Source organism: Bufo bufo, chromosome 3, assembly GCF_905171765.1.
Source record: "Bufo bufo chromosome 3, aBufBuf1.1, whole genome shotgun sequence".
Taxonomy (NCBI): Eukaryota; Metazoa; Chordata; class Amphibia; order Anura; family Bufonidae; genus Bufo; species Bufo bufo.
The window spans coordinates 189,028,169-189,052,879 of NC_053391.1; positions in this window are offsets into that span (position 1 = coordinate 189,028,169).

Here is a 24,711-nt window from a genome sequence, read left to right on the forward strand (position 1 = left end):
CTAGAGTGGGGGGTCGTCTTATTCGCCGGGCAGGGCCGGCCTTTGGGGTGTGCGGGCTGTGCGGCCGCACAGGGCGCCATAGCAACAGGGGCGCCCGACAGCTCGCAATGTAATATGCGGCAGGCGAGGCGGCACTTGTGCTCTCTCTCGGGGCGGGCCCCCCGGCCCCCTCCATCTCCCCCTCCCCTGTATTTAGCAGGGGGCGCCCGAGTGACAAGGGGGGGGGGAAATAATGAGAGTGACAGGGGGGGGATAATGAGAGTGACAAGGGGGGGGGAAATAATGAGAGTGACAAGGGGGGAGGGGGGGAAATAATGAGAGTGACAAGGGGGGAGGGAGGGGAAATAATGAGAGTGACAAGGGGGGGAAATAATGAGAGTGACAAGGGAGAGGGGGGAATAATGAGAGTGACAAGGGAGGGGGGGTGGAATAATAAGAGTGACAAGGGAGAGGGGGGGAATAATGAGAGTGACAAGGGAGAGGGGGGGGAATAATGAGAGTGACAAGGGAGGGGGGGGGTGGAATAATGAGAGTGACAAGGGAGAGGGGGGGAATAATGAGAGTGACAAGGGAGAGGGGGGGAATAATGAGAGTGACAAGGGAGGGGGGGTTGAATAATGAGAGTGACAAGGGAGAGGGGGGGAATAATGAGAGTGACAAGGGAGAGGGAGGGAATAATGAGAGTGACAAGGGAAGGGGGGGAAGAGAGTGACAAGGGAGGGAGGGAGGGGGAGTGGGGGGAAGAGAGTGACAATGGAATCCCCAAAGCCAGACTGCAGCCAGAGTCCAGATCATCTTATTGTCCTAGTGGTAAGTAGACAGTGCAATATGTTTATTATTTAATTGTTTGGTTATTAATACTACATTGGAAACTAATTTTCTCAGCTGGACACCGGCTGACACTGCGCATGCGCTGGGAGCCTCACCAGCGGTTAGGGTAGGGAAAAAGCACTGGCCCGTACGTAATTTTTCCCTTCCCTAACCGCTGGTGAGGCTCCCGGTGCATGCGCAGTGTCGGCCGGTGTTCAGCTGAGAACATCCATCCGATCACTGCGCCTGCGCATTGGCCCATAGTTTTTCCCTACCCTAACTGCCGGCGAGGCTCCTGGCGCATGCGCACTCTGCAGTGAAATTTCCCTAACCTGTCATTGTGCGCCTGCGCGGCGCTGCACACCTCCTCACGTCATGTCCGGTGCGACCGGAAGTGAGGAGGGTAGGGAAATCTCCCGAAGTAGGGAAGTATAACATTACACCGGCCTTTGTGGTGTGTGGGCTGGTAACTACTTGGTTGGATAGTCAGCCAGCCTATGCCATGATGCCAGCAACAAGCAGTGTTTTTTTTTTTTGGGGGGGGGGGGGGCGCCACAAGGTTAGCTCGCACAGGGGCGCCTGAACACCTAAGGCCGGCCCTGACGCCGGGTATGGCGGGCGCTGCAGTGCCGGGACGCCCGAATTATCAACAGAGAGAGCCCGGGCTATTGCCTTGTATCCCCAGCAGCTGAGAGCTGCGATGTAACCCACGGCATATGCCCCCCCTGCGCTGTACCTTGTATACCGCTCCCTGCTCTGTACCTTGTATGCCTCCCCCCTGCTCTGTACCTTGTATGCTCCTTGTACCGCCATCCTCCCGGCCGCTCGCATCTTGCTCCTACGCATGTGCGAGATTTCATGCGGCGAGCGTGGATACACGGGATCCTCACGGCCGCTCGCATCTCGCTCCTGCGCATGTGCGAGATCTCCGTGCGGCGTATCTAAGTGCGGCGCAGATGTGCATATGTGAATGTGAATATGAAGAATAACATAACAAAAACATGTTCAGGGTATAGGTGGCACATGTTTAGGGTCTGGGAGGCAGGGAGGGAGGACAAGGAAGGTGGTGGGATGCAGGGATGGTGGTGATACCATGGGATGGCGGTGGTACCTAGGGATGGTGGTGGGATGCAGGGATGGCATGCAAACAACATGTCATACTTATTTGAATTAAAATTACCATATTGAAATCAGATCTAATGCTTTTTAAATTTTTCTTTGGTGTGTGTTGAAAAAGGGGTAGTCTTATACGGCGAGTATATCACAAACTCTATATTTTCAGTGTAAAAGTTGGGGGTCGTCTGATACGCCCAGTCGTCTTATACGCCGGCATATACGGTATATATATATATATATATTTAGTCAGGTCCATAAATATTGGGACATCGACACAATTTTTGGCTCTATACACCACCACAATAGATTTGAAATGAAATGAACAAGATGTCTTTTAACTGCAGACTGTCAGCTTTAATTTGAGGGTATTTATATCCAAGAGTGCGCAAAGCAGTAATCAAAGCAAAAGGTGGCTACTTTGAAGAACCTAGAATATGACATATTTTCTGTTGTTTCACACTTGTTTGTTATGTATATAATTCCACATGTGTTAATTCATAGTTTTGATGCCTTCATTGTCATGAAAATAAAGAAAACTCTTTGAATGAGAAGGTGTGTCCAAACTTTTGGTCTGTACTGTATATGTGGCGACACGCAGACCGTGTTTACCAGGCTGATCAGGACCAAAAAAGATAGGCTTAGGCCTCATGCACAGGACCGTATCCGTTCTGCTTTCTCCAAGTAGCAGATCTGCTAAATAAGGATACTGCCTGTGTGAGATGTGCATTTTTTTCCCAGAGCCATTGAGTTCTATGGGTTTTAGATCTGCATTATGAGGACCAGAATAAGACATGTTCTATATTTTGCTGTACTGATATACGGATGTGGAAAGCATACTCATGAAATCCATGTGTTTTCCACATCCGTATGTGAGTTCTGCAAAAAAAAAAGAACATATTCTATTCTGGTCCTCATAATGCAGACCTGAAATCCATAGAAATCAATGGGACTACAAAAAAATCCGGGTTACACACGGACAGTATCCTTATTTACTGGATCTGCCTCTCGCAGACCGCAAAATGGATACGGTCGTGTGCATAAGGGTTTAGATACACCGCTGAGCAGGCTGTATCATACAAAATGGGATTAGTTACACAGCTCAGAAGGCTGTATCACAGGATAGGATTATATACACACATGTGTTTGGATGTGCTTCCAGCTGTTTATTACACTCTGGAGATTGTGAGGGCAGAGTCTGTGGACGGTCAGTGATGGGATTTAGACACTGAGTGAAGGTCTGGGTGTAGAAAGAAAGACAGGAGTTATAGATGGAGTAGCTGCTGCAGGCAGAGCAGAGAGTGTGTGTGTGGGGGGGGGGGAGGGGGGGGGGGGTCCAGCCTGTGACTCCTCACTCTGCAGTGCAGCCAGGCTTGTGGAGCAATAAAGTTATGTATTCAACAAAACAAGAAAGGGGGGAAGTAAACAGATCTGCCAGGATAATGTGATGTCTTCCAAGGGGGAAGGAAAGCTCAGACATTAAAAACAGGTATTGGGGGCATATGTATGCATGGAGAGGGGTGTTAGGAGCACATAAAAAGAATTTAGATTTTGGGACCGGCCAACCTCTTTAACTTTATTCGTCTTTACCCATTCTTTGGTAGAATGATTTGTGTGTTTAGGGTCGTTGTCCAGCTCCATGACCCATGTTCTTTTGAAATTTAGCTCACGGACAGATGTCCTCACATTTTCCTTTTAGAATTTGCTGGTATAATTCAGAAATAATTGTTCCATTTATGATGGCAAGCTGTCCTATCCCAGATGCTACCACCACCGTTTCCCAGATAGGATGAGGTTTTTATGCTGGAATACAGTGTTTTCCTTTCTCCAAACATAATGCTTCTCAATTAAACCAAAATGTTCTATTTTGGTCTCATCTATGCAGAAAACATTAGGGCAAATTTACAAATAGTTTTGCACTTTACACTAAAGTATATAAATAAAAATTCCCGTCTTTGTCTGTGCAACCTAAATGGACAGGTTTTGCTGCTGGATCCACAACAGGGATCAGGCCCACATTACCAATATAAATGAAATAAGAACAATACCAGATCCAAGCTCAGTCTCTGGAACAACCTGAAAGTCTCATGTGAGGTAAGTATTTTCTATCTTCTTTCTCGCTTTAGATGGAATTAGCGCCTTAGTTCACACGATCCATAACCTTCCTCTCCCGAATAGTAAGCCAACGGAAATGCTGCTCTTCCTTGCTGTGTTCTTATTACACAATTGTAGCAACAATAGTGAAGATCCACTAACAAGTATTGCACCAAAGATGCAAAATCACTTAAAATCAGCCCGACCCAGGTTTTGCTCCGCTTTTTAAAACAAGTGGTAAATGTGATGCACACCATGCACTCCAGTTTTTTGTTGGTGCAAAATGCAACAAAAAACTGGCGAATTTTCAATAGTTAATCTGCCTTATTGTTCCAATAGCCTTCTGGTTTGTCCAGGTGATCTGAAGCAAACTGCAGACAGGTGGCAATGTTATTTTTGCAGAGGAGCAGCTTTCTCCTTGTAATCCTACCATAACCACCATTTATCATGAGAAGGGGGTGGGAAAGGTGCAAACTGACTCCACCCACAGCTCTGTCCCTGCCTACTTGCACTTACCCGTCCTAGGCAACGGAGCACAACTGGGCGGCGATTCCTAACCTAAGTATGTGCAGAAGAGACAAACAAAACAGACAAACACAGAGAGGTAAAACTAGGGAGTCAATACCAGGAGAAGCAAGTAAGACACAAGGAGCAGGCGAGGGTATGTCAAAGTCAAGCAGAAGTCAGATACCAGGAGAAACGACAGTACAAGAGGAGCAAGCAAGGGATGAAGTAAAAAAAACGATCCGAAATGCAAATACCAAGTAGCAATGTCAAAAGAATCTACGCAAGGTATAGGACCTTTATCACAGGCAACCTGTGGCCAGCAGGTTGCCTGTTATATAGGGGAGAGAAGAAGTCATGTGACGCGGCCAGCGTCACATGACCCATCCCCCTGCATACAGCTGAGCACAGAGTGCCTAGTTCAGCGCTCAGACTCTTTGCAGCAACTATGGGAGCAGAGGACGCCGGCTATGCTAAGGAGGCATGCGCGGCTGGGTTCTCTCCGTCCCCCGTTGCTCAAGAGACCAGGACGCTGCGCACGTCCTCGCTCCGAACTTATTGCAGGGTGCCGGCGGCACCGAAGGGAAGGAGCGTGAAGCCAGCGCCCTTTGACACCATTGTTGTTCAGTGTCCTACTGATGGTGGACTCATGAACATTAACATTATCTAATGAATGACTTTCCTCCCTTTGTACACAATCTGTCGGACTGTAGATTGGTGGAGTCTAAACTCTTTAGAGATGTTTTGTAACCTTTTGCAGCCTGATGAGCATCTTCTGAAGTCCTTAAAAAATCTCCTTTGTTAGTGCCAAAGTACTCCCCCACAAACATGTTGGGAAGATCAGACTTTGAAAGATCTCTGTTATTTAAAACAAGTTGCCCACTCACACTTGATTGTCATTCAGTCATTGAAAACACCTTCACCTTCAAATTATCTGATATTTTTGCCACTCAGACATATACACTCACCTAAAGAATTATTAGGAACACCATACCAATACGGTGTTGGACCCCCTTTTGCCTTCAGAACTGCCTTAATTCTACGTGGCATTGATTCAACAAGGTGCTGATAGCATTCTTTAGAAATGTTGGCCCATATTGATAGGATAGCATCTTGCAGTTGATGGAGATTTGAGAGATGCACATCCAGGGCACGAAGCTCCCGTTCCACCACATCCCAAAGATGCTCTATTGGGTTGAGATCTGGTGACTGTGGGGGCCATTTTAGTACAGTGAACTCATTGTCATGTTCAAGAAACCAATTTGAAATGATTCGAGCTTTGTGACATAGTGCATTATCCTGCCGGAAGTAGCCATCAGAGGATGGGTACATGGTGGTCATGAAGGGATGGACATGGTCAGAAACAATGCTCAGGTAGCCCGTGGCATTTAAACGATGCCCAATTGGCACTAAGGGGCCTAAAGTGTGCCCAGAAAACATCCCCCACACCATTACACCACCACCACCAGCCTGCACAGTCAATTTTGGTGAGGTCGTGCAAATTGTAGCCTCTTTTTACTATTTGTAGTGGAGATGAGTGGTACCCGGTGGGGTCTTCTGCTGTTGTAGCCCATCTGCCTCAAGGTTGTGCGTGTTGTGGCTTCACAAATACTTTGCTGCATACCTCGGTTGTAACAAGTGGTTATTTCAGTCAACATTGCTCTTCTATCAGCTTGAATCAGTCGGCCCATTCTCCTCTGACCTCTAGCATCCACAAGGCATTTTCGCCCACAGGACTGCCGCATACTGGATGTTTTTCCCTTTTCACACCATTCTTTGTAAACCCTAGAAATGGTTGTGCGTGAAAATCCCAGTAACTGAGCATATTGTGAAATACTCAGACTGGCCCGTCTGGCACCAACAACCATGCCACGCTCAAAATTGCTTAAATCACCTTTCTTTCCCATTCTGACATTCAGTTTGGAGTTCAGGAGATTGTCTTGACCAGGACCACACCCCTAAATGCATTGAAGCAACTGCCATGTGATTGGTTGACTAGATAATTGCATTAATGAGAAATAGAACAGGTGTTCCTAATAATTCTTTAGGTGAGTGTATATTGGATTATTTTCCTCAATAAATAAATGACCAAGTGCAATATTTTTGACTCATTTGTTTGATATGGTTATCTTTATCTGCTTTTAGTACTTGTGTGAACATTTGATGAAATTTATGCAGAAATATAAAAAATTCTGAAGGGTTCAAAATCTTTCAAGCACCACAGTGAAGTCATAAGATTAGATGCTCCAGAATAGTTTTTACATGGGGATTGCAAGTTACTAAAACAGACATGTCAGGAGAGGTGACAGCCAGGTCCTCTTAAAAAGAAACAGGAAAGCACCCGAACAGAACTAAAGGACTGGAATTACTAAATGTTTGCCCTAAGAGTCAGCCAGAAATGAGTGCTCCACCCAGACTCCTAATAGGAAAAAGAACAAGAAGTCTATTATACAGTATATGACAGATCTATAGCAGTAAAACTGGCTGAGCTCAGACACATGTGCCAGTCAGCAGAAGCTTTTTGTGTTGGTCCCATCCTCATCTGTGCCCGCATTTCGGAGAAAGATGAAGTTTTGTGAGATTGTGAAACAGCTATTTCTGCATAATGTCTGTACTTAAACTGTCATTTGGCATTCCGGGCACTAGAGGCCACTGTTTTGCAGCTACAGCCAGCACACTCTGAGATTTGAATATGCAAAACAGATGATGACTCATGCTGCTGCCTGTGAGTGAACCAGGAAGTGTGTTGATCTGGCATGGTGGAAGGATTGTGCTGTGAGGGACTGAATCCGATTCCATCCTGCCTTTTAGATGTCTGGCAGTTAATGGAAACTCAGAAGAAGGAGAATAGCTAGTATACCCTGACTGAATCCAGCTCTTTTGAAAGAGAGGTTGTCCCAGGAAGACCAGTTCAGTGTGTGGACAGAAGGGCTCATCATCAAGCAAGGCCGCACAGTTGCTAAGAGGCTGGTGGCCATCCCTGGTAGGCTGCATCCTCGGGCCCAGAACGGACGCAGGTCAGTACACCTGGTTACTGATTGTTATATTGTGTGGCACCTGAAGTTACAGAGACTAGCCTAGGCCTAGCATTAGTTAGTTAGTTAGTTAGTTAGGATTAGATAGTTTTGCTAGGCTGTACTGTACTGTACTGGACTGCAGCGCAGTTATTGACTTGCAGGCTCTGCTGCGTTTGCCATCAGCTAGGGGTGTCCTCTGTAGCGGCACAGCACGACTTGCAGGCTCTGCTGTGTCCGCCATTGGCTAGGCCTGTCCAGTGGGCAGGGACATTGACTGTGGGTCCGGGGATATAGTGTTTTCTTTGCATTTTTGTATTGTTTTGGTGATGCTTATGTTATTTCTCGTTGTCTAAGTAAAGTTTCTGTTCTTGCATAGTAAGCTGGTGTCAGTGTCGCTTTCCTTGTCTGTGACTTCGCTGTATTCTGGGGAGCCCACCCCGGTACACGGCTTACAGTTTCAATATAGGCAAATAAACCCTGAGGAGCAACAGGGTGTTCCTGTTACACATAGAAGGTCTGCTCTCTCTGCAACTGCTGCACCCCCTGCACTTTGATTGACAGGGCAAGGCAGTGAAAACATCAGCACTGCCTGGCTCTGTCAATCAAAGTGGAGAGGGCGTGGCGGTTGTTGAAAGAGCAGAACCTCTAGATGTAATGGCAATGCCCCCTGTTGCTCCTAGAGGCTCATTTGCATATAATAAACTTAATTTGTCTTCAAAATGTGAGCACAGATGATGATGGGACCAACACAGATACGATCTCAGGTCAGCCTGTTTAAAGGACTTCTGTCACCAGATTTATAGCAGTAAAATCTAGTTATGAGATACTTATCAGAATCTATATCCTAGCCTCTTTATTGGCACTTGAATAGTCAGTTTAGTCTCTACCTCCCAACAGTTGGTAGAGATAGGTGTATTATTGGCCGATAGGTGTATTATTGGCTGCAGTTGGGCTCTATTGTAAATCATTATTAAACTGTCAGGTACCCTTTAATAATCTTAGACATTTACCTATATAGATTTTACAATAATTACATTTACATTACATAGTGCTGAAATCTGCATGAATAATCAGCCATGTGAACATGCCCTTATTGAATATTTTCAGGGATACAGGCAGAAGGTACCTTGGAAAGTGTTTGATTGACAGGTAGGCACTGCAGTTCTGCATTATACTTCTGCCTGTTTGTAGCTACCTAAAACATAAGACGACTGCAAGGTTTTTCCTGATTATTCTGCAGCAGCTTCAGCAGACACATCTCCCTAGTGAAAAGTGTGACTCATCCCTGCTTCAGTCTATTGTAAACACTGTCTAAGACGTCTGATCTAGAATTTAATTGCACTGAATCAACCAGTCTCAAAACTATCAGACAGCTGTATGTGGGAACCCCTTCGGCTAGTTTCACATTTGCGGCATTGATTCTGGCAGGCTGTTCTGGCAGAGGGCAGCTTGCCGGAGTTCTCTGGTTACAGCATTTCCAGACGGTACCGGAATGTCCGCCAGCCCCATTAACTATTATGGTATCCGGCAGAGATCCGAACACCACCTGGCAAATATACTAAGAATCAGCCGAACAGCTTGTCAAGTCTCTTGCTGCAAATGCAAAGCTACCCTTATACTATTGATGATATTCTTCTGAAACCAGTGTGGTGTACACATGATGAAGCAAGGCGCACAGTTTATTGCTACCTTGTAAAGAGACATGTGGCTTGTGTACCCTATTAGCCTCCGGTTGTTCCAGCAGAGGTTCCTTATTACATGTTATATTGAGTTCTGGGCGATTATGGGGAAAAAACTAATCTCAATTATTTTAACTTTATGGACGATTATTGATTATAATCTCATTTATTTTTATATTTTTTTCTCTGGCAATAACTTTTAGATTTTTCTGTCGGGGGTGCAAATATACATTAGAAGGAGGACTAGAGAAGGGTACATAATATATATAGAGGGATGACTGGAGGAGGGTATGTAATGTATATAAATATTCTCCTCCATTCCTTCCTCTATATACATAATATACCATCCTCCAGTCCTCCCTCTATATTCATTATGTACCCTCCTCTAGTCCTTCCTCTATATTCATTATGTACCCTCCTCTAGTCCTTCCTCTATATTCATTATGTACCCTCCTCTAGTCCTTCCTCTATATTCATTAAAGGGTTTCTACCACCACATTTTCACCTATTTAGCTGTCAGACACTAGCGATCTGCTAGTGTCTGCTCTACCTAACCATGCTATTGTAATCTCTTTCTGTGCAGCGGTTACCCTAAAAAACGTAGTTTTATTAGTATGCTAATGAGCCTCTAGGTGCTATGGGGGCGTCTTTTCAGCACCTAGAGGCTCCGTCCACTCAACATTTCCGCCGCCCAGCGCGCTCCAGCCCGCCCCCCTCCTCTAGATTGACAGACTACTTCTCTGCATCTCGGCCAAATTGTCACGCCTGCGCCGTGTGCTTCTGTATTCGGCGCAGGCGCAGTGACTGTCTCCCTGCGCCGGCATCTTCACTGCGCCTGCGCCGATTACGGCGCAGGGAGCAGTCCAACAGTCACTGCGCCTGCGCCGAATACAGAAGCACACGGCGCAGGCACGAGTGGGCTGTCAATCTAGAGGAAAGGGGCGGGCTGGAGCGGGCTGGAGCGGGCTGGAGCGGGCTGGAGCGCGCTGGGCGGCGGAAATAGTGAGTGGACAGAGCCTCTAGGTGCTGAAAAGACGCCCCCATAGCACCTAGAGGCTCATTAGCATACCAATAAAACTACGTTTTTTTAGGGTAACCGCTGCACAGAAAGGAATTACAATAGCATGGTTAGGTAGAGCAGACACTAGCAGATCGCTAGTGTCTGACAGCTAAATAGGTAAAAATGTGGTACCCTCCTCTAGTCCTTCCTTTATATTCATTATGCACCCTCCTCTAGTCCATCCTCTGGTCCTCGCGATCAATCTGCAGTCGTCCTGCTCAGGGGACTTGTAGGGATGTTCTGCAGCAGTGCACTCTCTCTGGGGGGGGGGGGGGTGATGTGCTTCAATCATCAAGGGAACATACTAGATATTACTTCATTTTATTAAAACTACAGGAGGAGCACTATTGTAAGGCGGTCACTAAGTGGCACCACTATTGAGGTGACAGTAAGGGGGCGTTTAATTGCTGTGGTCACTAAGGGGGTATTGTACTGTGTAGGGGCAATAGGGAAGCATTCTACTGTGTGGGGACACTAAGGGGACATAAATACTCTGTGGAAGCACAAAGGGGGCATCATTACTGTGAAGGGGGCACTAAGGCATAATAATTACTGTTTGGGAGCACTTAGGGGGCATAACTACTGTGTGGGGCATTGTGAGGAATATGGATTATCATATACTGGCAGCCCTGATTGTCATTTGATTTACCTTTTGGCATGTACACATGCTGTCAGCTAGTAAGGGAGGAAGCCCCAGGGGTCCAGGCTTCAAGGAGGCCCCAGGTGGATAAAGTCACACCTCAACCAGCCAGGTTTTAGGCAAGCTAATCCTGCAGGAAAACCCTCAGCGGGAGGTCTCAGCCCTTGCCCAGGATCAATGATACCTCCCAGACATGTTGGCACCTACATTTCATAAGGAATTATGAATCGTCCGTCCATCCCAGGCATAATTTGGTTATCTTTTTGCGATCCTGAGGCAAAGCCAAACATCCACGTGGCCCTGGCTTGATGCTAGGATGCCCGGGAGGGGAGATATACATATCTCCCCACAGAAACCAAATAACGATACCATGCTTGGACTCTAGTTGTAGCCAGAACCCAGATGGATCAATTGGGCCTGGAACTATCTTACTGCGACATTTTGGTCTGGGGCTATGAGCCCTAAGGGGTTTTATGGGTCATTTTCTGCCAGCACCAGGGAAGGAAGAGTGGACCCTACCCATAGGCGGGAGGGGAGCGGCCGGCTACAGGTCATAAGCCCATGCAAGCCAGCGGGTGGGGTCTTTTTCTGAAGGGGGTCACATCATGCTAATGTGTTTGGAGAGACCGGGAACCAGCTGACATCACTGCCCCCACGTGACTGCAGCCAAGGACTATTCCACCCTCATAACCCAAAGGAACTTTCATCTACCTGGTAACTGACTTTTGCTCTGCTTAACCCTGTTGTACCTATATCACCTGTATCTGTGTATATTGTGTCATCTAGTGTGCCCTTAAGGCGATTAAATATATAATTTAATCTTGTGCTATCTTGTATCTCGATGACGAATCCCCACGTCCGTGTTTCGGCCTAGTTATAAGCTACTGCGGGTTGGTTTCTCACCCTATATAATATATAATCCAGTTAGCGGACCAGGCTTATATCAAAAGAGAAGCTGGTGGAAGATTTCCCGGGCTGAGAACACCCTGTTTCACTGCGGCAGTGAAAAGGCTCTTTCAGCTTGTCGCCTCTCTGTACCCGCGTGGACAAGAGGTGTCTGTGTAAACGGTACCAAGCTGACCTTACCTGCTCCTCTGGAGGGCGTAACGTCATGCTTTGGTAACCCGTGACCATACCGCACTCGTGAGCTGGACGTAGGTGACGTCAAGCTGGCACGAGGTCTGGTATCCATCACAGGCACTAAGTGGGCATATCTACTGTGTGAGGCATTAAAGAGGCATAACTACTACAGTCAGGTCCATAAATATTGGGACATCGACACAATTCTAACATTTTTGGCTCTATACACCACCACAATGGATTTGAAATGAAACAAACAAGATGTGCTTTAACCGCAGAATGTCAGCTTTAATTTGAGGGTATTTACATCCAAATCAGGTGAACGGTGTAGGAATTACAACAGTTTGCATATGTGCCTCCCACTTGTTAAGGGACAAAAAGTAATGGGACAAAATAATAATTATAAATCAAACTTTCACTTTTTAATACTTGGTTGCAAATCCTTTGCAGTCAATTACAGCCTGAAGTCTGGAACGCATAGACATCACCAGACGATGGGTTTCATCCCTGGTGATGCTCGGCCAGGCCTCTACTGCAACCATCTTCAGTTCCTGCTTGTTCTTGGGGCATTTTCCCTTTAGTTTTGTCTTCAGCAAGTGAAATGCATGCTCAATCGGATTCAGGTCAGGTGATTGACTTGGCCATTGCATAACATTCCACTTCTTTCCCTTAAAAAACTCTTTGGTTGCTTTTGCAGTATGCTTTGGGTCATTGTCCATCTGCACTGTGAAGCGCCGTCCAATGAGTTCTGAAGCATTTGGCTGAATATAAGCAGAGAATATTGCCCGAAACATTTCAGAATTCATCTTGCTGCTTTTGTCAGCAGTCACATCATCAATAAATACAAGAGAACCAATTCCATTGGCAGCCATACATGCCCACGCCATGACACTACCACCACCATGCTTCACTGATGAGGTGGTATGCTTAGGATCATGAGCAGTTTGTTTCCTTCTCCATAGTCTTCTCTTCCTATCACTCTGGTACAAGTTGATCTTGGTCTCATCTGTCCATAGGATGTTGTTCCAGAACTGTGAAGGCTTTTTTAGTGTTGTTTGGCAAACTCTAATCTGACCTTCCTGTTTTTGAGGCTCACCAATGATTTACATCTTGTGGTGAACCCTTTGTATTCACTCTGGTGAAGTCTTCTCTTGATTGTTGACATTGTTAAAGATGTGTGCATTTTATTCTATATTTTGTATATCTAGGACTGTAATGAGTTAAACTTTTTCTTCTCCAAGTGCCTCCCCCCCCATCCCTCTCTTTGTTTCAAGGCTGGAGAGAAGAGGGGGGCAAAGTGCTGCGGGCAGTGTCTGATTTCTCATCCTTATACAGGTGTCCCATAGAGTGTGGTAGAGATGCGTAAGCCAATCATATGGCTTGATGATATGTATATTATTCACTGCCTATAGAGAAGAACCTCTTTGAAGTGTCACATATGACGTATGCAGTATTATTGTTAGATTGTCCGCCATTACAACATGGCGAACACCTAGATGTTTACATTAGTTCACATTCCAAAGTGGTACTCACTGCGCAGATGTTGAGTGTTATCTCTGTTTCTCTTATCACTTTTTCCTTTTTGACCAATGAAACAATGTTTAAGCCTCAGAGAGGACTGCCCTCTTCTGAAGATGTATAATACGCTTACCCCATGTATTAAAAATTAGAGATTGCTTTGACCAACTTCTGTGTCAGTGTTCAGTCTCTCAGCCACGCGTGGATATTAACCCCTGGGGGAGGTACATTGATCTGGAACACCAGAGTGTATCTAAAATGCCCTAATTTAGGGCTGCTTTAATAAATGGCGCCAAACATGGGGCCCCAAGGGCGAACGTAGCATCAAACAGCTGACAAGACGGGCCCCTGAGCTTGACGAACGGCAGAGGGGAGAGGATTGCAACCTCAAAGAAAGGTGAGAAAACTTTTTATCTCATCTGCCTTTCTGCTATTTACTTCGTCATGCTCAGATAGCTCAGTCCGCTGTGGGGTGGTACTGATGTAAGTATAGTAGTCGGCTGTAATGCTGAAAGCCTGGGGTCCATAGAACCATAGTCTGAAATCATAGATCACTCTGGTGTGTGTATGTTTTATGTGTGTCTGTGATATGTGAGGAGTGAGTTGAGCACAGACGGTAAAACCACATACAAAGGGAGGGGACCGTAACCTCCTGGTTTGGAAGGGGGTGCTGTAGCGCCGAGGTGTGGGACAAAGAAACTCCGGCTGACCTGACCAGGAAGATGCGTAGAGCCGTATGACCTTTTTGATCTAAATGGAAGACTGCGGAGACTACCTGACCTGACCCTAGGAAGATGGTAGAACCTCTCATGACCTTTTTGATCTAATGGAAGACTGCGGTGATATTCTCTACCTGACCTGACCCCCAGGAAGATGCGACGGAGCCCAGCCTGACCCCTGGTTTTGGGGAAGACGTGCGGGGAGTCCCGGCTGACTAGTCAGACGTGATAGTCAGATTTGAGCAAACCAGTGGGAGGGTGAATCCTTTGTCTGCGGAGGAAAGGGTTTAAAGGTGCTGATCACTCCTCTGTTTTGTGTGTGTGTCAGTTTGTAATACTGTTGTTAAGATGGGTCAGTCCCAGTATTATAAAAAGGGGGAGATTATAGGATGTGATATGGAGAATTGAAAGTTAAAATGTGACAAAGAATGTTAGAGAAAGTGTGGCCCCTGACAGAAGGTCGCCCGGTTGGCAACAGGGATGAAAATCTGTAAGAAACTGAAGTTAGAGCTTACAGACTGAGGGCATCAGAACTCCGGTGATGTTGAAGGGGGAGTTTTAACGAGTGAGAAAACAGAGCAGTGCCGGGGAAAGCTGAATGATTATTAGGTGCCGCAACTGGAGGGACAAAAAGACAGTCAGGAACTGTGAAATTCACTTTCCCCCCCGCCCCCCCCCCCCCACAGAAACATTCCTGAGATAAGAGGAGCAGGAAAATGGGGGGAGGGAATCGTATTGAGTAAGTGATGTTATATGTGTAATATTATTATTATAGAAGACAAAGAATTGTTCAATAATCTTCTTTCTTCTTTCCCAAGCAGTGCACTGTGGGAATTCAGCTTTTAACAAAATGACTGTATCATTATAATAACATGTATATTGTCTTACAGCGACAGACCATCAGCAATTCTGGGTGTGGTGTGGCTATCTGTTTCCAGGAAAGCTGTGTTTGTCTGTGCTGCAAGTTTTGGGATGAAACAATGTGGGTTGGAAGACATGAATGATTCAGTGGAATGTGAATGGGTGTGGCTTTGAGTTGTAATTCAGGCGAATATGTGTGAAGACTGATTATGAGCTGTTAATGAAAATGTATATGAATGGGTATGGAGTACGGTATTTGTTTTTTTAAATAATATGCGCATTGAGGATTTTATTTTATTTTTTCTTGGAAGTTTTGGGGTTTTTATTGGTGCCAACAGCATTGATCAAGCTGTACATTTTTTTTTATATCAAAGTCAATGAAAAGTTTTGATGGGCCCTTTGTGTGTTCATGTCTGTATTGTCAGATCTGTTTCAATGTTTGAAGTTACGTGTTACATGTTAAGTGTTGTGCTTCACATCAGAGCTCTGTTCTTATGGATAGCTGCCACATTACTGACGGACAAAGGGAGGACCACAGCGTCCGACTGAAAGGGGTGGACTTAGATGACTCAGAGCGGAGGGAGGAGGGTAGGGGTGGACGTTACAGACAACAACAGCCCTTGTGACCATCCCCTAGTTATAAGACACTCCCATGGAAGATGAGAAGTCCTGTTTTGTTTTCCAGTCTATTAATTCCGCGATAGGGAAAGTTGGATACTTCTGTAAGCCAAAATGCAGAATAACAGCAAGCGGCATTGGGTGGTTCAGTGGTGCCAACCAGAGGTAGTGTTCCTTTGGCATTGCTACAGCCCTGATGTCAAACGCCTCATTGAAGTGAGGAAAAAGTAAGTCTGCCACCCTGTGATGGGCCTGCAGAGTCTGTGGGACCCAGATCCCAGAAGACAGAGTGTTGTGCTGTGTGTGGTGTTCTGTCCCCACATGAAGGCGAATGAAGGTGTAAATAATAATGACTTTGTGACTGTCCTACCTTCGTATTCAAGCAGTGGAGCAGACCGGACCGGCAGATGCTCAGGTTAGATGGATCCAGACGTAGACACGAGGATGCAATAAAACGTGGGTTTATTTGATCCAGAGCAGTGACATACGGTGATGGAATACAGGAATGCAGTAGATGCTGTCATGTGGATGTCTTTGCTGAGGCTAACTGCTGAGGCTACTGCTGGTCAAAAACTGATGCCTTCACAAGCCAAGGTGTGTGTCTCCAGTCACAAAGAATGCAGCACTGAAAAAGGCTACAGGAAGTGACCAGGCCCAAGGCTGCTAAAACCACGCCCAGAGAAAAAACTTTATTTAACAAGAACGAAGGCGTGCAGCATACAAATTCCGGCCAGCAGATGGCAGCAGAGAACAATAGACTTAAACAACATGGGTAAAACAAGAAATAATACAGTGCAGAAATTCAATATGAAAGGAACAGCACACTCCCCGTCTGAAATTCACTTAGGGGATTTCACTATGACGAATGTCCATGAAATATAAACAACCTGTAAAAAGAAAAACATGTTAGAATGCAAACATAGATGGTCCTATTTTCCAACTTGGAATGGAGAAGATCTGCGAAGCTTGATACAGTCCTGTTCACCCATCAGGGACGTTCTCGATGGGTCTCATCCAACTGGAGAAACGTTCAAAGCGCTGACAACTGAAGCTGGCGGTTTGCTTTGTTCCAGTGACTAATGCACTAACTTCAGTGCGGCTTTCTGGATCATTATCCGGATCCTGGATGCTGAAAACTTCCTGTACACATTCGTCCGCCTCTTCAAGCAGAAACTCTGGACCAAAGACGAATCCAACGTGATTTTGGTTGTTGGGTTCTGTGACTTTCAGATAGGCAACCTCTGCGATGGCCTCCATGGAGGCGTCCGAGAACACTCGGAGTTCTTTCTTTATGCTAGAGGAAAGTGAAGTTTTAATATAGCATCTCGGGATGTGGATCTCATCCAAGGCACACAAAGATCGCTTCCAGGCTTCCCATTTTTGCTCTTTCTCGGAGGGAAGTGGGGTATCCCAATCCTTGACTGTTTCAGAAAACTGTCTCAGTAGAGATTTACCTTGCATGGTAATGGGCGCTACAAATCCCAGCGGATCAAATAGGCTGTTTACCACTGATAGGACACCTCGCTTTGTGAATGGCTTGTCTGCACAACTTATCTGAAAACCGAAGGAGTCAGCCGAGAGATCCCATCTGAGGCCCAAGCTCCTCTGCACAGGTGGACTGTCCAGTCCCAAGTTAATGTCCTTGAATCCTGGTGCATGATCGCCTGATTCGAAGGCCCTCATAACGGCCAGGCTGTTTGAAGCAATTTTGTGTAATCTAAGTTTAGCTTGGTACAACATACTTTGAGTCCTTTTGAGCAGATCGATAGCCGCTTCTTCAGTAGGTAGTGATTTGAGTCCATCGTCTACGTAGAAGTCCTTTTCTACAAAGTCTCTGGCATCTTTACCGTACTTAGATTCTCCCTCTAATGCAGTTCACCGAAGGCCGTAAGTTGCCACGGCAGGTGAAGGGCTGTTTCCAAATACGTGTACCCTCATTCGATATTCTGCCATCTCTGCGTTGGTGTCGTTATTCTTGTACCACAGAAACCTGAGGAAATTCCGGTGGTCCTCTCTGACTACGAAACAGTGGAACATCTGTTCAATGTCGGCGGTGATGGCAACGAGCTCTTTTCTGAACCTCATCAGCACTCCAACTAGGTTATTCGTCAGATTAGGACCTGTGAGGAGGACATCATTAAGAGATACACCTTGATGTTTGGCACTTGAGTCGAAAACAACCCTAATTTGATTAGGTTTCCGTGGGTGATACACTCCAAATGAAGGCAAGTACCAGCACTCGTCGTTCTTCCCTAAGGATGGAGCTGGTTCTGCATGGTTGTTGCGGAATATTTTGTCGATAAAGGCAACGATGTGTTCTCTCATCTCAGGCTTACTGTTCATGGTACGCTGAAGAGAGTTAAATCTAGACAGAGCTTGTTCCCTATTGTTCGGGAGTCTCACCCTGGTAGCTCGGAAGGGTAATGGAGAAACCCAGTGATTGGTTTAGTCTCCAAGGAACTCATTGTCCACTATCCTGATAAACTCTCTGTCCTCCACTGACAAAGCTACTCCATCATCGTCCTTGCTGGTATGAAAGACTAATCTTCCCAAGTTGTCGGCAAAGGGAGGAATGTCGTCAGGTGGTTGTATGAGGTCTGGAGGCTTCTCTTTCACCTCATAGTGATGAGGGCAAGGCTTAATGCAAGTTGTGCGTCCATCTCCACGCACGTACGTTTTGAATGAGCGGATTTTTGGTTGATCCAAGCATACATTTCCTATGACTACCCATCCCAAGTCCAGTCTCTGGGCGTATGGTGCATAGTCGGGACCATTACACTGTTGACGCACCTTGTGTACCCTTAGATTGTCTCTGCCAAGCAGGAGTAGAATCTCGGCGTTGTTGTCCATAGGTGGGATAACGTTGGCAAGGTGCCTTAGGTGTGGATGGTGAAATGCAGCTTCCGGGGTAGGAATTTCATCCCTATGGTTGGGTATTTGATCGCATTCGATCAGCGTCGGTAGAGGTATTTCCGTATTCCCACTGACGGAACAAGCGATGAATCCTTGTGCCCTCCTGCCGCTAGTCTCTATGCGACCAGAGCAGGTGTTTAAGATGTAGGGTTCCGACGGTCCCTTTATTCCAAAGGCTTCAAAGAATTTAGGTCCTGCTAGGGAGCGGTTGCTTTGGTCGTCAATGATGGCATACATTTTTACTGCCTTTTCTGGTAGCCCCTCCGGGTAGACCTTGATTAGGCATATGCGGGCACAACATTTCTCACTCTGGCCCTCCCCACATACGTCCAAGCATGAGCAGGAAACAGCAGTGGCTGTGTTAGCGTGGTTCTGGGGCTCCCCGCCATGACTTTGAGCAGGACTGGTGGTGACAGCAGCAGGTGAATCCCTTGTGAGTGGAGTTGGGTGCATAGCTGAGGCATGTCTTTCACTATGACACTCCGCACACTTGATAATGGATTTACAGTCCTTAGCCATGTGCTCCAATGAAGCGCAGCATCTGAAACATACCCCAAGCTCGGTGAGGACTTTCTTGCGCTCCTGTATGGTTTTGGATCTAAATCCTCTACATTTGTTCAGTGAGTGTGGTTTTTTATGAATGGGACATTCACGATTGAAGGCCTTGTCTCCTGATGAGGTAGTGTACTGTCTACCAGTGGGTACTGCAGATGATGGTAGGTTAGTCTTTCTAACATTCACGCTGCTCTTAAAGTCTCTGTGTTTATGCACAATACTTTCATACCTTGATGATGGGGTCACTGAGGCTGTAGTATTGAACTCCAGGAAGTCGAGGCTGGGGTCATTCCTCATCTGGGACTGTTCATCGATGAACCTACAGAAATGAATAAATGGGGGAAAAGTGACGTTGTGCACTCTTTTGTACCTTGAGACTGATGCCGCCCACTTTTCTTGCAGGCTGTATGGTAGCTTCACGACAATTGGGTTCACCCCATGGGCTGTATCCAGGTAGCACAGCCCGGACAGACGAGGGTCTCTTTTGGCAAGCTCCAGTTCCATGAGCAAATCACTTAAATCCTGAAGCTTATGGACATTCTTGAGACTGATCTTGGGGACGTTCTGCAGTCTCCTGAATAGTGCCTTCTCTATTGCTTCTGCGCTGCCAAAGGTGCGTTCGAGTCTCTGCCAGGCTGCAGCGAGACCTGCTTCTGCTTGTCCCACATAGACAGTTCTAAGGCTCTTGATGCGATTTGTGGAGCCTGGGCCCAGCCAGTTAATCAAGAGGTCGAGCTCCTGCTCTGCGGTTAGGTTGAGGTTGGCGATGGCGGCTTTGAAGGTTGCCTTCCAGGCTCTGTAGCTCTCTGCACAGTCATCAAATTTTGAGAGACTGGTCTTAATTAGCTCTCTGCTCACCATAAACCTGGCAAACTCAGACATATCTGATTTCTCACTGCTTGTTGCCATGACAACTTGTGATGCCCCTGGGGCGTATAGGCTGCGTGGCGTGAAAGGGTGAGATGCTTCCGGATAGAATGATGTTGCTGCAGGGTTGAGCTGTGGTCTAGCCTCTGTAGATTCTGATGACTGCTGCTTGAGCTGTGGAGGTAGGCCAGGAAACACCTGGTAGCCATCTTGCTGTAATAACTGTCCTTGAGAGGGTGCGTCTGGGCGACTGTTATTGGATTGCTCGGGTGCTGTGGGTATCGCTGGCCCTGCAGGTAGAGCTGACTTGGAGGTTTCAGTGTTGTTGGCTTGGACAGTACTGCACACTGGGGGTGGTGCAGATAACTGTTTCAGTATGTAGTCGCTGGTGCGATCAGCTGGATCGTCTATCTCCTCTGGTGGTAAACAGACTGAATCAAGGCCTTGGCTCAATGCTTGCTCAAGTAGTCTTACTCTTGCTAATGCGATTTCCTCTTCCCTCTCTGATTCAAGGATCTTTATTCGAGCCTCTGCTTCTGCTTCTGCCCTCTTGGCTTTTGCCTCCGCTTCTGCCCTCTTGGCTTCTACCTCCGCTTCTGCCCTCTTGGCTTCTGCCTCCGCTTCTGCCCTCTTGGCTTCTGCCTCCGCTTCTGCCCTCGTGGCTTCTGCCTCCGCTTCTGCCCTCTTGGCTTCTGCCTCTGCTTCTGCCCTCTTGGCTTCTGCCTCCGCTTCTGCCCTCTTGGCTTCTGCCTCCGCTTCTGCCCTCTTGGCTTCTGCCTCCGCTTCGGCCCTCTTGGCTTCTGCCTCCGCTTCGGCCCTCTTGGCTTCTGCCTCCGCTTCTGCCCTCTTGGCCGCCGCCGTCTGTGCTTCTGTTCTCGCAAGGACTTCTTTTTCGGTGAAGGAACGCCTCACTTTGGATAGCTCTGCATTTATGCGGGCCTCTAGTAATCTGTCGCTCAGGTTGGAGCTTCTAGAGCATGATGATCTGTAGGACCGTGAGGAATGTTTGGACGAATGTGATCTGTGTGATCTGGTTTCTTGTAAATGAGAGATGCGGAGTTCCACTTTATCTTTAGCGTCCAGCACCATGGCGTCTCTTTGTCTGTCTATTGATTCTGCCTTGCACAACTCTGACGGGGCATCTTCAATATTAGAGTCTTTTAGAAAGGTTATATACCTTGTGGACAGTCTCTTGTATCTTTCATGGGCTGCGTTCAGCCGCCCGACGGCAACTTGTAAACTGGTGGCATCGCCTGAGGAGGACTTAAATCCTGATATGAGGGAGGAAACTCGTTCCCATAGCTCTTCCAGGTTGTCACATAGCTCATCTTTCCTGGTGTGATAATTTTCTGTGATCTTTATAGTTGGTTTGAGAGAGCGCGTTGGTCGCGTGACTTGGTCTGCTGGAAGTGTGGTTTCTACCTCCAGCTCTTCATAATGATCAGTATCAGGTAGCATTTGTTTTGTTTCATCACTGGGGAACTGTACGAGGTCCTTTTCGGCCATTTTGATTTAAGGTGCGCTGTCTCTTTAAGAAATCGAACTTTTGAATTGGGGGCTGAAAATTGCAGTGCGGCTCAGATGAGGCACCCCGATGAGTTTCCCAAGGTGTTTTGAGTGAATTGCGGGGTTTTGGTTTGAGGGAGGCCCCGCGTGCGTGAACAGTTCTTATATCATGCGAGCAAGGGTTAATATAGGATGTGGAAAGTGGCTTGGCGAGTGGTGGAGGACTTCTACTGCGGACACGCCGTGCTTCCCCTTAGGCTTATGGGACATGCACTGTTGCCAGGCAGATTTGCTGGGAGTGGGCCTGTTGCAGGGGAGGTTCCTGAGTGTGGCACTGGGCTCTGAGGGAACCTGTAGCCGGGCATTGGACGTTGAGACGGGTATTTACTGGGGTATAAGGCTTTAAGGCAGTTTTTGACTGTTCTGTCCCCACATGAAGGCGAATGAAGGTGTAAATAATAATGACTTTGTGACTGTCCTATCTTCGTATCCAAGCAGTGGAGCAGACCGGACCGGCAGATGCTCAGGTTAGATGGATCCAGACGTAGACACGAGGATGCAATCAAACGTGGGTTTATTGATCCAGAGCAGTGACATACGGTGATGGAATACAGGAATGCAGTAGATGCTGTCATGTGGATGTCTTTGCTGAGGCTAACTGCTGAGGCTACTGCTGGTCAAAAACTGATGCCTTCACAAGCCAAGGTGTGTGTCTCCAGTCACAAAGAATGCAGCACTGAAAAAGGCTACAGGAAGTGACCAGGCCCAAGGCTGCTAAAACCACGCCCAGAGAAAAAACTTTATTTAACAAGAACGAAGGCGTGCAGCATACAAATTCCGGCCAGCAGATGGCAGCAGAGAACAATAGACTTAAACAACATAGGTAAAACAAGAAATAATACAGTGCAGAAATTCAATATGAAAGGAACAGCACATGTGGTACTCCTCGTCCACACCACACGAGAGGATTGTATTCTATGTTGACCATGCCCGGATCACTGTCCGTCCCCACAGACACCCATGTTTTGTTGTCATAAGGAGAACACAAAGACAGGGAGGGGGGGGGGAGTTAGATCAAGATTAGGAAACAGGAAATCCAGTATCGGCTCTACTTTTAAACATTTTAAGCAGATTCAGTCTGGCCCAATGATATCCCTTACTCTGGGTGATAAAGAAGTAGTCCCTTTTTGATTGATACTGGAGCAGCCAAGACAGTTGTGCACAGCAAACATGGCCTCCCCTGATTTACTCTCCAAGGACACCAGTCTTTGGGTAGAAGTGGATGGGAAAGTAGTACGTTCCCTTTTCAACAGAAACCATCCATATTAGATTTGCCCCTAACCAAGATGCGCTTGCCCGTTTGCTGGTCAGTGGTAACGCCCTTTGTTGCCTCCTAGGTGCAGATTTGCTTGCAAAAGTACATGCTGGTATCTCATATCAGGAGGACGGCACTGTGAAGCTTACAGGTGCCCTCAACGACCAGGAACTTTGTTTGTTGGCCATTGGTGATAAAATTCTCTGGTCCATGTTTGTATCAGTACTCCCAGAAGCTGAAAAAAGCAAAACCACTCACCATTGGATGGTACATGACCTACATGCCGTTAATGAAGTCACAGTTTCTAACACCCACATCGTGCCCAATACACACACCTTGTTGGCTCAGGTTCCCATTACCCCTACTCACTCCACTGTGATTGATTTGTCCTTTAGTCCCTACCGCCTCACAGATGAGGTGGTAGATGCTTTTTATGCCTAAAACTGGCAATTTTGTGTTCCCCAACAATGTACTATCAGATTATTTCATTTAGATTGTATTGTTATGAAGTGAGTGGCCATGACTCAGCTGTCCTCACCCAACTGCATGGCCAGCAATAATGCCCCGTAGCATATTATTCAGCCAGACTTAATACCGTGGCCAGAGGTGCCCCTTTCTGCATCAGAGCTGTAGTAGTTGTACTAGCTATGCTTGATGAAAGCTCTGAGATAGTTCTGAACCACAAAGTGATGGTGATATTACATCTATCCTGATGAACGTACAATCCAAATGATTGTTTTGTTGCCCGTTATTTGAGAATGCAGTGTTCCATTTTGTTGCCTGACAATGTTGCTCTCCAAAGGTGTAATACTTTGGACCCAGCCACCCTGTTGCCTCTGGACCAAGGGGGAGGGAAGAGTTAGGGCACCACACTTTAAACTTTTCTTCTAGATTCAAAGGAAGAGGCTCCTGACTGTTTGCAGATGATGTCACAAGAGGTAGTGGGATTTGGTAAATCAGCCATTAGGTAATCTAGATCATGTGCTCTTTGTGGATGGATCGAGGTATGGCCAGGATGGCAGGTACTACACAGGTTGGGCAGTGGTGATTAAACGTGAACTACCACGCATGTCTGCTCAAGAAGTGGAGCTAAAAGACTCTGAAGATGGCTTGCAGATATGCAGATGGAAAAACAGCCAACATTTGCTTTTGGGATAGCCCATGACTATGGGCCCACATGGAAAGCCAGAGACTCCTTGATCGCTTCAGGTAAACCCATCGAAAATGGGGAAGCAGTGAGGTCTCTGATGGAAGCCCTCTTGTCACTAACATGAGAGGTGATGATAGCAACGAAAGGCCACTGTAAACAGATGCAGAGGAGGCAAAGGGGAAAGCCACGGCAGATCAGGCGGCAAAAATGGCTGCCAAATTACCTAAGCAGACCCCTGTCTTAAGTGGCCACAGTTCAGGTCCCTGAAAGAACTCCTCCTGTCTCCCGAAAGTTCTTAAGACCTTACAGAACCAGATGGGGAAGGAGGAAAGGGACTGGTGGATGGAAAAGGGTGGACTACAAATAAGAAGGGAAACTTTGCCTTCCCAGGTCCCTCTAATCCACGATGGCACAGGCAACCCATGGAGTGACGCACCAGACAAAAACTGCTATGTGTGATTTAGTACGTAGCATATGGTACGCCCCAGGGTTCAGCACTGTAACAGTCAGACATACTCAAGGATAAACGGTTGTGCCCACAACAACGTGGGTAAGGTGGTTAAGGTACCCAAGAAACACGTCTTGCTTTTTGTATCTGTTTCAACGTTTACAGACTACCTTCAACTACACAAGGTGGGCATGTATGAGTATGTATTGATATGTGACTTGTTTTCAGGATGGCCAAAACCGTA